The following is a 12948-nucleotide window of genomic DNA, read 5'->3' as shown; positions in this document are numbered from 1 at the left end:
AAACATTATATTGAGAATAGCGAGGCAATTAAGCAATCGCAAGCTTCCTCCCTTAGAAATCTGGAGGAGCAGATTGAACAACTTACGATTGAACTTAAGAATAAAGCACCTGGTACACTGCCCAACAGTTCGGGAGCATCGAGGCCACGTGGTAAAGAGCAATGTCAAGCAGTGACATTAAGAAGTGGCAAGACAACAGCCCCTGTGCCACCAGTACCAGATTCAGTAACAAGACCAATAGATTTAACCATCAACGTCGACCAATCAACAATTAATGACAAAATTATCAGTTCAGAAGAAAGTACATCTACAAGGGATGAATCTCAGCAAGACTGAAATTCAAAATCAACGCAACCTCCAGTTACTAAAACACAGCAAGCACAGGACCCCAATGAACAACCAATTGAATAGGAAGTACGGCGGGATCCTCCACCTTTCCCGTCCAGGCTGAAGAAGAAAGATGATAGTAAGAAATTTCAGAGATTCATGGATGTTCTCCGACAACTACATATCAACATTCCCTTAATAGAAGCTTTGGAGCAAATGCCGAGCTATGTGAAATTCCTCAAGGACATACTTGCTAACAAAAGGAAGATCAGAGAGAATGAAACAATTGAATTAACATATGAGTGCAGTGCGTTGTTTCAAAACAACATCCCCACCAAGATGAAAGATCCTGGGAGTTTCACATTACCCTGCTCAATAGGGGGGAAGGAGGTCGGAAATGCGCTGTGTAATTTGGGGGCGAGTATAAACCTAATGCCCTTGTCAATCTTCAAATAGTTAAATATCGGCAATGCAAGACCAACCACAATTACATTGCAGTTGGTCGATAGATCAATAACGCATTGTCACACCACGCTCCAGACCACCCTCTTAGCATCGAGATTTCGGCAGAGTATAAACCTAATGCCCTTGTCAATCTTCAAAAAGTTAAATATCGGCAATGCAAGACCAACCATAATTACATTGCAGTTGGCCGATAGATCAATAACACATTGTCACACCCCGCCCCAGACCACCCTCTTAGCCAAGAGAAGGGCGTGACTGCAGCAGTTATCAACCCTTTGGCTAACACTTACTGCCTAATAACTCTGATACCAAAATATAACTTAAGTACAGCGGAATGCCTTTAGGCTCACAATTTATTAATTTAGAAACATAACATGTTTAGAGTCATTACAACATTAGATTTACAAGTCTCAAAACCCACAAACCCTAGTCTCTATATGAACAACAGTAACATGTGTACTATATTAACAGTAACCACCTAAACAGACGGGTTACAAATCTTTTGATCCTTTAGTGGCAGAGCAGATGCAGAGCTATCTTTAGAGGATTTGACCACTACCTGTTGGGGGGGGGGGGGGGGGGGGGGGGAGGGGAAAGAAAACATTTGAAAATGGGTGAGCTTGCGCCCAGTGAGTGACTTAAGAAAGATAATTGATTCTCATGCAAAATCTCAATAAAGAGTTTAACTAAAATATAAGCTTCTACAGTACTTGTACTGCAGTATAAACATTTTCCAAGCATGAAACATATAAAGCTATTTTAATCATAAAACAATAAAACTGTTTCTCAGTCGAGAACACCCTATGGTAGGTAAAAACAATCCCAACACCAACTGCTAGTCAAGAGAGAACCCTTTTGCTCAATCTCTGACTCTACTTACCTACATGCACGTGGCCATACTAAGTACCGTCATACCTTAGGTTCTTCTGTACAGATACCTTCTCAAACGTCCTTCAGTATCTGTTTGGTTTGGTACCTTCTCAAAGATCCTTCAGTACCAATAGATACCTACTCAAAGTCCTTCGGTATCTAGTTGGGCGAATACCTTCTCAAACGTTCTTCGGTATCGCATTTTAAGTAAAACTAGTCATAAATGACTTTCTCTCTTTAAAGCATGTAAAGTATAACACATATAAAAACATGGCTTTAAAGGTACTAATGCATGCTGAGTATATTTAACACATATAAATCTCTTTTCAACAATTTTTCACACATGCATGCGTTTAAAACATAACTCATGGTTTGCTTGGAAATTACTTTGTAAAACTAGCTGACATGAGAATAATCTTCCTTAAAACATGCTTTCTATAAAATGTTGTAATCAAACATTTTAAGCAAATGTTTTAGTCAAAACGTTTTAGCCACTCACCTTGATTGCTTAGGAGCTTTTCACTCTAGTAGCTTTCTTTTCTTCCTCGGGCTCTCTTTTCACCCCTAGAATCCAGATTCAAATTACAGCTTAAATTACTCATAGTTCTAAATCTTAATTTAAGATACTTTCTTCTACAAACATATTCTTAATGTCTCAGGAAGCTTACCCTAAAATTTGAGCTCAGAACTCTTCATGGTTTGGCCAGAATCACAGAATCTTCAAGACTGGCTCAAATTGATCTGAAAACCTGACCCTTCTATCTTCTTCTCAATTTCCAGCCTGATCCCTTCAAGCTATTCTTTCGGTAGCCCTACCCTGAAAACTAGACTTTCAGAGCTTTCAGGTGGCTTTAAAATCACTCCAAACACACGAGTAAATTGGGAGAACTTCTCGTCCCAATTTGATGTGTCCTCTTCAGACCTCACTGTCCAATGCGTCCTCTATGACTAACGCATAGATTTGGCTCCAACGCAAGGTTTACTCCACTCTCCCACTCTTTTTATGGTATTTCTAAATTGTGATCTAAAAATGAAGTTTCATGGCTCTATTTATAGGAGTCCAAACCTTCTCCAGAGTTGACACCACCTACTTGGCTGCATGGCCAAGTGTCTCCTTCTCATTCCATCAACGCAATGTTGTGGTCATCGCAAGCTAAGTGTCTTATTCCCATGTTGCCAAAGCATGAGCCTCCAATCTGATGCCACCACCTCAAATTCTTAAGGCTTAAGGCTTTCCTCCCAAGAAGACACATGGTTTTGATGATGTTATCCTGATGATTTCATCCTTGTATGCGTCCAACTCTTGGTTGCTCAACACCTAGTCCATAAGCAACGCATAGCCTCTACTCAATGCATAGCAAGCCAATTCTCTATCATGACAATTCAACTTAGTCAGTGTAAGGAGCTAACCATCATCAACGCATAGGGTGACCGTCCATTCTTGACGCATAGCTCACTCGCACAACTTGCTTGGCATGGGCGCATGGTGCTGGCCACCAACGCATAAGCGTGCTGCATGTGTTGGCCGCTCGATGCATGGGTGTGCTTGGCCGTATGGGCTGCGCACAACGCCTTGATGCTTGGCCGGTGCTTAGGCGCATGGGCGTGCTACTTTGACGCATGGGCGTGCGGCATATGTTGGCCACATGAGCGCATGGCATGGGCTGCGCGCTTGGCTGTATGGCAGGGCACCTTGACACACGGCATGGTTGCTTGACAAGGTGCTCATGGCATGGCCATGGCCGCTCGGCAATGCATTCAACGCACAAGCATGGCCGCTCAGAAGTGTGCTCAATGCACGGGCGTATCCACTCGATGCATGCGTTTGGCCGGGGCTGCTCGACGCATGGCCTGGGCATTGGCCGAGGCTACTCGATGCATTGTATGGGCGCTTGCAGAGGCTGCTCGATGCATTGCATGGGCGCTGGCCAAGTTTTCTCGATGCATGGCTGGGCATTTGGCTGAGGTTGCTCGATGCATGCCACCCTCCAGTCCTCGTGCCATCCCAATGCCTCACTTCGATTTTCCTTCCTTCACCAACGCATCCAATGCATCCATCATCCAACGCATCCAACGTATCCAATGCATCCATCATCCAACGCATCCAACGCATCCATCATCCAACACATCCAACGCATCCATCATCCAACACATCCAACGCATCCATCATCCCACGCATCCAACGTATCCCACACAAAATTCTATACTTAGCCAAATTTTCCAAATTTTCTCCAAGAGTTAAACTTCTAAATTTCCTCTTTTCTTCAAATCTCCACTTTTTTCCTCTACCATTCCACACTAGTTTCCACATCAACCTACTCATCACACTAGTCTTAGTAGGGAACATACTCAAGTAGAGAAATTAGGATTCAGGGTTCACATTTACCTCCCCCTTATAAAAATTTCGTCCTCGAAATTTCGCTACTAGTCCATCAACTAAACAACTGCGGGTACTTGTTTGTGATTTGCTCTTTGTCTTCCCACGTTGCTTCTTCCGTGCTATGGTTTCGCCATAGTACCTTCACCAATGGGATTGTCTTATTCCTTAAAACCTGTTCTTTTCTGTCAAGAATCTCCACTGGTTCCTCTTCATAAGAAAAATTCTCTTTCAACTGTACCGATTGCTCAGGAAATACATGGGTAGGATCTGGCACATACTTTCTAAGCATTGCCACATGAAACACATCATGAATACGAGATAATTCTGGAGGTAAATCCAATCTCTATGCCATTGGGCCAACTCTTTCTACTATCTCATAGGGTCCAATATATCTCGGGCTTAATTTCCCTTTCTTACCAAACCTAAGTATTTCTTTCCATGAAGATAACTTAAGAAATACTTTATCACCAACTTCCAACTCTAATTCTCTTCTCCGCTTATCGTCGTAACTCTTTTGCCTATCTCGAGCCATCTTAAGATTATCTCTTATAATCTTAATGTTATCTGATGTCTGTTGCACAAGTTCTGGACCTAGTAATTTCCTTTCACCATCTTCATCCCAAATTATTGGAGTTTTACATGGTCTTCTGTATAGTGCCTCATACGGTGCCATTCTAATACTCGAATGGTAACTGTTGTTACGCAAATTCGATTAATGATAGATGTGTATCCTAACTACCTTTAAATTGCAATATACATGCTCTCAGCATGTCCTCTAATGTCTAGATTGTCCGTTCCGACTGACCATCCGTCTGTGGATGAAAAGTGGTACTAAAATATAACTTGGTTCCCATAGCTTTCTGCAAACTAGGCCAAAACTTCGATGTAAATCTGGAGTCTCGATCTGATACAATTGAAACTAGAGCTTCAAACTGACTTACGACTCGATCAACATACAACTTAGCTAATTAGTCTAGGGTATAAGTAACTTTAATAGGTAAACACTTAGTTGTCTTCATCAATCTATCCATAATTACCCATATACCATCATAGCTTGCTGGTGTCTTAGGTAATCCAAATAGGAAATCCATCGTAATATGCTCCCATTTCCACTCTGGTACTGCGAATGGATTAAGTAATCCTACTGGCCTCTGTCTATCCGGTTTAACTTGTTGACATATTAGACACCTATCAACATACTCCGCTATTTCTCTTTTCATACCAGGCCACCAGTACGATCTCTTTAATGTTCTGTACATCTTCGTACTGCCCGGATGCACAGCATAGCCCGAACTATGTGCTTCTTCTAGAATAGCTTGTTTAAGTGCTAAATCCTTAGGTATGCATATCCTACCTTCTTTTAATAGTACTTTATTAGCTCTTAATTGGTAGTCCGTCCTCAATCCTTTATCTACTTCTTTAGCTAACTTCTAAAGATCAGAATCCTTTAATTGTTCACGTAGAATATCTTCTACGAGCGTAGGACGCACTTGAAATGAAGCTAATAATCCTTCTTTTGTACCGATTGATAATGTTGCCCTAGCATTATACAACTCATGAATCAGTGTACCCTTCACTGAATTGATACTAACTCTAGCTGATCTGGTTTTTCGACTTAAAGCATCAGCTACTACATTTGCTTTACCTGGGTGATAGTCAATGGTACAGTCATAGTCTTTGATCAACTCGAGCCATCTTCTTTGTCTCAAGTTTAATTCCTTCTGATCAAAGATATGCTTAGACTTTTATGATCTGTGAATATATGACACCGCTCACCAAACAGGTAATGTCTCCACAACTTAAGAGCTAACACAACTGCTGCTAACTCCAAATCATGTGTAGGGTAGTTACATTCATGCTTCTTTAACTGTCAAGAAGCATAAGCTACTACCTTTCCCTCCTCCATCAGCACACATCCTAACCCTTTTCCGGATGCATCACAATAAACCTTATACTTTTTACCTGGTGTAGGTAGAGTTATACTGGTGCTGACACTAATCTCTGTTTCAATACCTGAAAACTATGCTCGCATTCTGGCGACCATTCAAACTTCACATCTTTTCTTGTCAGGTTTGTCAATGGAAGAGCTATCTTAGAAAAGCCCTCCACGAATCTCCTATAATAACCTGCTAAACCCAGAAAACTGCGTACTTCGGTTACATTCAGGGGTCGTTTCCAATTAACTATTGCTTCTATCTTTTGGGAATCAATGCTAACTCCATCAGCTGAAACTATATGCCCAAGGAATACGACTTGATTTAACCAAAAATCACACTTACTAAATTTGGCATATAACTCATTTTCTCTTAGAATCTGTATCACCATCCTCAGATGTTCTTTATGTTTCTTTGCACTACTAGGATACACTAGTATGTCGTCTATGAACACTATCACAAACTAATCCAAATAAGAATGAAATATCCTATTCAGCAAGTCCATAAATACCGCAGGAGCATTTGTCAATCCAAACATAATTACTAAGAACTCAAAATGTCCATATCTAGTTTTGAATGCAGTCTTTGGAGCATCTGTGCCTTTCACCTTCAACTCATGATAGCCTGATCTCAAATCTATCTTAGAGCACACTGTGGCTCTTTTCAACTGATCGAAGAGATCATCTATATGAGGCAATGGGTACTTATTCTTAATGGTCACCTTATTCAACTGTCTATAGTCTATGCATAATCTAAAAGTACTGTCTTTCTTCTTAACAAACAAGACTGGCACTCCCCAAGGTGACACACTGGGTCTAATGTATCCCTTATCTACAAGTTCTTGTAACTGAACTTTTAACTCTTTCAGTTCCGTTGGTGTCGTCCTATATGGTGCCTGGGATATAGATGTTGTACCCGGAACTAACTCAATAGTGAACTCTATTTCCTTGATAGGTGGTAAGCCTGATAACTCTTCAGAGAATACATCTAAGAATTATTGTACCACAGGTACATCCTAAGGTTTCAGTTTCTTATCCTATGAAACTGCTACATAGGCTAAATAGGCTTCACATCCTTTACTCAACAGCTTCCTAGCCTTCACTGCTGATATTAAACTTCCTGGAAGTATTCTTTTAATTCTCACCAGGGTTATTTCTTTTTCACTTGGTTTCCTAAACACTATTTCTCTTCTAAAGCAATCCATAGTGGCATAGTGTTTACTTAGGAAATTCATACCTAGGATAACATCAAACTCTAGTAATTCTAATGGAATCAAGTTAACTCAAAAACTCTATTTCCAAGAATTACTTCACAATTCCTATAATACTCATGTACAACTAGAGTATCTCCTACAGGCACAGAGATAAACAAATCCTCATTCATATGCTCAGGCACTCTATTTATATGTAATGCACACATGCTAGATATGAATGAGTGCGTTGCACCAGGATCAAATAATGCATAAGCGAATTGATTACATAAAGTTATCGTACCAGTTATGACATCTGGAGCCTTTTTCGCTTCCTAGTGTATCATAGCGTACACTCTACCCTACTGCTGTTGTTGCTATTGGGGTCGTCCAGCTACCCCTTTCTGCTTAGCTACACTGGATCCCTCACCTCTAGTTCCAGTCGCTCTAGGCTGGGTAACTCCTCTTTGCTCACTCTGTGCTCCATGACCTAGCTGAGGACAATCTCTCCTGAAATGCCCCGCTTGTCCGCATTGGAAACACACATTCCTATTACCATAACATACTCCTGTATGAGGTCTACCACAGTTTACACAAAGTGGTTTCCTCCCTGTACTAGCTACGGACTCGCTATCACGACCTGATACTAATCTACCACTCTGTCCAGCTGCGGGTCTTGACCTTTTTTGACCTGAGCTCTGTTGGCTCATGCCTCCAAAATTCATCATACTCGACTGCCCAGAGAATGGGAGTCTAAATCTCTTACTTCTCATTTCTCCAAGCATTGTAAACTATCCTTCACCTGACTGGAGTACATCTTCCCTCGCTACACTTTGCTCTACTCGGATAGCGGTCTCAACTTACTGAGTGAAATTCACCCAATTGGATGTAGAGGTAACAGGTGTACGTATCTTTCTTCTTAGGCCATTCTCAAATCTCTTACACCTCTCCTTTTCTTCCACGATGATCGGAAGGGCATACTGAGATAACTTAGTAAATCTTTGTTCATACTCAGCAACCGTCATCACTCTCTTAGTTAGCCTAAGGAATTCCTCCCTCTTTGCTTCTTTAAAAGAACTAGGGTAGTATTTATCCTCAAATACTTGTCTGAACTCGGACCAAGTCATAGTTTCCGAACTATTCCTTCTGGCTTCTATCACTTTCCACCACTTCTCAGCCCCTTTCTACAGCAAGAATGCCACTAACTCGACCTTATGATCCTTAAGGCACCTCATAACCTTAAAACATTTCTCAATCAAATCCAACCAGACCTCAACATCTATTGGATCTGTGGCTCCACCGAACATCGTGGCTCCTAAAGCTTTCAACCTCTCGACGTCGAATTTTTTTTTGGATCATTTTGAATCGATCCTACACTTGATCCTCCATCCGAGGTTCTACACCTACCCTTGGTGTACTCGACTCGTTTGCAGAAGTTGCTTCCTGCTCTACTAAGTCTCTAACTCTTTTTCCCTTCAGATCTGGATCCTGTCTAACTTCAGGACCTCCGCTGGTAGGGTCAACATTCCTCTCCTCAGTTTGTTTGCTCCGCTTGCCACTTCTCCTCAGCATCTTTGCCTAATTATTAAGTACACATGTTAAGGAATTATCTATGGGACTTAATCTAATGTATGAACTCTCTCTTTCATCCAAAACCTTATGCTTTAATACTAAACTAGCTCAAACCATTCCCAAGTTTACGTATACCTTTACTTGGATACCAAACTGGTATCAGCTAACTCTTTAACTTTCCCAGAAACTTATGCTTTGATACCAAGCTATCACACCCTGCCCCAGACCACCCTCTTAGAATAGAGAAGAGTGTGATTGCAGCAGTTATCAACCCTTTGGCTGACACTTCCTGCCTAATAACTCTTGCGGAATAACTTTGATACCAAAATATAACTTAAGTATAGCGGAATGCCTTTAGGCTCACAATTTATTAATTTAGAAACATAACATATTTAAAGTCATTACAACATTAGATTTACAAGTCTCAAAACCCACAAACCCTAGTCCCTATATGAATAACAGTAACATGTGTACTATATTAACAGTAACCACCTAAACAGATGGGTTACAAATCTTTTGATCCTTTAGTGGCAGAGCAGATGCAGAGCTATCTTCAGAGGATTTGACCGCTACCTGTGGGGGGGAGGGGGGGGAGGGGAAGAAAACATTTGAAAACGAGGTGAGCTTGCACCCGGTGAAAGACTTAAGAAAGATAATTGATTCTCATGCAAAATCTCAATAAAGAGTTTAACTAAAATATAAGCTTCTACAGTATTTGTATTGCAATATAAACATTTTCCAAGCATGAAACATATAAAGCTATTTTAATCATAAAACAATAAAACTATTTCGCAGTTGAGACAACCCCATGGTGGGTAAAAACAATCCTAACACCAACTGCTAGTCAAGAGAGAACCCTTTTGCTCAATCTCTGACTCTAACTACCTACGTGCACGTGGCCATACTAAGTACTGTCATACCTTAGGTACTTCTGTATAGATACCTTCTCAAACATCCTTCAGTATCTAGTTGGTTTGGTACCTTCTCAAACGTCCTTCAATACCAATAGATACCTTCTCAAAGTCCTTCGGTATCTAGTTGGGCGGATACTTTCTCAAACATCTTTCGGTATCATGTTTTAAGTAAAACTAGTCATAAATGACTTTCTCTCTTTAAAGCATGTAAAGTATAACACATATAAAAACATGGCTTTAAAGGTACTAACGCATGCTGAGTATATTTAACACATATAAATCACTTTTCAACAATTTCTCACACACGCATGCGTTTAAAACATAACTCATGGTTTGCTTGGAAATTACTTTGTAAAACTAGCTGATATGATAATAATCTTCTTTAAAACACGCTTTCTATAACACGTTGTAATCAAACATTTTAAGCAGATGTTTTAGTCAAAACGTTTTAGCCACTCACCTTGATTGCTTAGGAGGTTTTCACTCTAATAGCTTCCTTTATTACCTCGGTTGGGGCTACTCGACGCATGGCCTAGGAGCTGGCCGAGGCTGCTCGATTCATGGCCTGGGCGCTTGCCGAGGCTGCTCGATGCATTGCATGGGCATTGGCCGAGGCTGCTCGATGCATTGCATGGGCATTGGCCGAGGCTGCTCGATGCATTGCATGGGCGCTGGCCGAGGCTGCTCAACACATTGCATGGGCGCTGGCCGAGGCTATTTTCCACACTAGTTTCCACATCAACCTACTCATCACACTAGTCTTAGTAGGGAACATACTCAAGTAGAGAAATTAGGATTCGGGGTTCACACGCATCCCGAGGGAAAAATAGAGGATGTATTTATGCAAATAGATAAGTTCATCTTCCCTGCTGACTTTATCATATTAGACTATGAAGCTGATGTTGAGGTGCCTATCATCTTGGGTCGCCCATTTCTTGTAACAGGGCGGGCACTGATCGATGTACAAAAAGGAGAAATTATCATCAGGGTCGACGATCATCAAGTTAAGTTCAACGTTCTCAATGCATTGAAATACCCGAATGATATGGAGAATTTTAAATATGTTGAGGAATTGCAGGAAGAACCTTGGCACGAGCCCCTAGAAGAGTTAGAGGAAGAAGATTTTGGAATCGACGCAATGTGGGAGGAGAATTGTGCCGCAATTCAAATTGAGTCAGATTTTGAAACGATCAAGTTATCTGAACGAACAATGCAACATAGTAAGCCATCATTAGAAGAACCACCCATGTTAGAGTTGAAGTTGTTTCCTGTGCACCTCAAGTATGTTTATTTAGGAGGCAATAACACGTTACCGGTTATTATATCTGCCTCGCTGAGTAAATAGAAGGAGGACGCACTTATCCAAATCCTGAAAAACAACGAAAAATCCTTGGGATGGACCTTAGCGGATATTCGAGGGATCAATCCTTCGTATTGCATGCACAAGATTCGTCTTGACGAAGGGAAAACATGATCTTTAGAAAGACAATGTCGTTTAAACCCTGCCATGAGGGAGGTTATGAAGAAGGAGATAGTGAAGTGGCTTGATGCAGGAATCATTTACCCTATATCAGATAGCAGCTAGGTAAGCCCAGTACAATGTGTTCTAAAGAAAGGGGGAATGACAGTCGTCACCAACAGCAAGAATGAGTTAATTCCCACAAGGACAACTACGGGGTGGAGGATCTGTATGGATTACCGCAAATTGAATCTGGCCACTAGAAAGGACCACTTCCCACTCCCGTTTATTGATCAGATGTTAGACCGACTTACTGGGAATGAATTCTTCTGTTTTCTTAACGGCTACTCAGGATACAACCAAATTGCGATTATGCCGGAAGATCAAGATAAGACAACTTTCACATGCCTATTTGACACATTCGCATTCTGTCGCATGCCGTTTGGACTCTGTAATGCACCAGGTACCTTCCAGAAGTGTATGATGGCAATATTTTCAGACTTCTTGGAGGAGTCAGTTAAGGTCTTTATGGATGATTTTTTAGTTTTTGGCAATACTTATGACTCCTGTTTATCAAATCTTGAAAAAGTCTTGAAGAGATGTGTTGAAACGAACCTTGTTCTGAACTGGGAGAAATGCCACTTTATGGTTGAGGAAAGAATTGTACTAGGTCACAAAATATCGAAGGTAGGCTTGGAAGTTGACCAAGTGAAAATCAACGCAATTTCAAAGTTACCACCACCAGTAAATGTGAAAACGCTTAGGAGTTTTCCGGGACATGCGGGGTTTTATCAAAGATTTATCCGCAACTTTTCTCAGATCGAAAGGTCCCTAAGTGCGCTCCTTGAGGTTGACCATGAATATGATTTTGATGATGCATGCACTAAACCATTTCACACTCTAAAAAATGAGCTCATCACCACACCGATTCTGATTGCGTCGGATTGGACGCAACCATTTGCATTGATGTGCGATGCTAGTGGATATGTAGTGGGCACAGTCTTGAGTCAGCACAAGGACAAGGTTCTGCGTTCTATCTATTATGCTAGCAAAACGTTGAATGATGCATAGGAAAACTATATAACCATAGAAAAATAAATGCTCGCAGTGGTATTTGCACTAGAGAAATTTCGACACTACTTGATTGGAACAAATATGGTGGTGTATACTGATCATTCTGTGATCAAATACCTTATGAAAAAGAAGGATGCGAAACCGAGACTGATATGGTGGGTGTTACTCCTGCAAGAATTCGACCTAGAAATTAAAGATCAGAAGGGCACCGAGAACCAAGTTGCAGATCATCTTTCAAGATTGGAAAATTGCAAGGTTCAAGAGAAAGAAAAAGACATTGAAGAAAGATTCCCTGACGAACTGCTGATGTCGGTATGCATTAATGTCCCATGGTATACGGGCATTGTAAACTTCATCGTTTGCAGCCAAGTACCAGAAGACTACTGTTTGTAATAATTTAGTGGACGGGTTTTGTTTTGTTTTATTATTATGAAAGACGGATGGGTTTGAACATGAAATCATGCATTAGATATAACTGATGCATTTTCTCCCATGCATCTGAGGTCATGCGTCAGAATGATGATGCGTTAATCTTAGCATGCAATGACTATGCGTTCCTATCACAAGTTTTCTTACGCTTGCGCCAAGTATAACACAAACGCAAGTTTCTCGGGTAATTCAAGGTCGAACACGAGGACTTGTCACTCAATAATATTTGTGAAGCAATGCGTTTGAGGCGATGACTAAGAATAAAAATAAAGCGAAGAAGGTTTAAATGTTTTACACACTACTTCTACTCCTAACTAAACAGATTGAGCAATAGA

The 12948-nt window shown here is 40.9% G+C and overlaps 1 pseudogene; it reads left to right on the top strand.

Annotated features, from left to right (window-relative positions):
• The first annotated feature begins 438 nt into the window (after positions 1–438).
• LOC150031603 (uncharacterized) lies at positions 439–10996 on the top strand (annotated as a pseudogene).
• The last annotated feature ends 1952 nt before the right edge of the window (positions 10997–12948 follow it).

The sequence above is a fragment of the Benincasa hispida genome, unplaced genomic scaffold, assembly GCF_027475165.1.
Source record: "Benincasa hispida cultivar pf3 unplaced genomic scaffold, pf3_genome.v1.1 HicScf1114, whole genome shotgun sequence".
Taxonomy (NCBI): domain Eukaryota; kingdom Viridiplantae; phylum Streptophyta; class Magnoliopsida; order Cucurbitales; family Cucurbitaceae; genus Benincasa; species Benincasa hispida.
The sequence above is the reverse complement of the archived record's forward strand: the minus strand, read 5'-3'. Positions and strand labels throughout refer to the sequence as shown.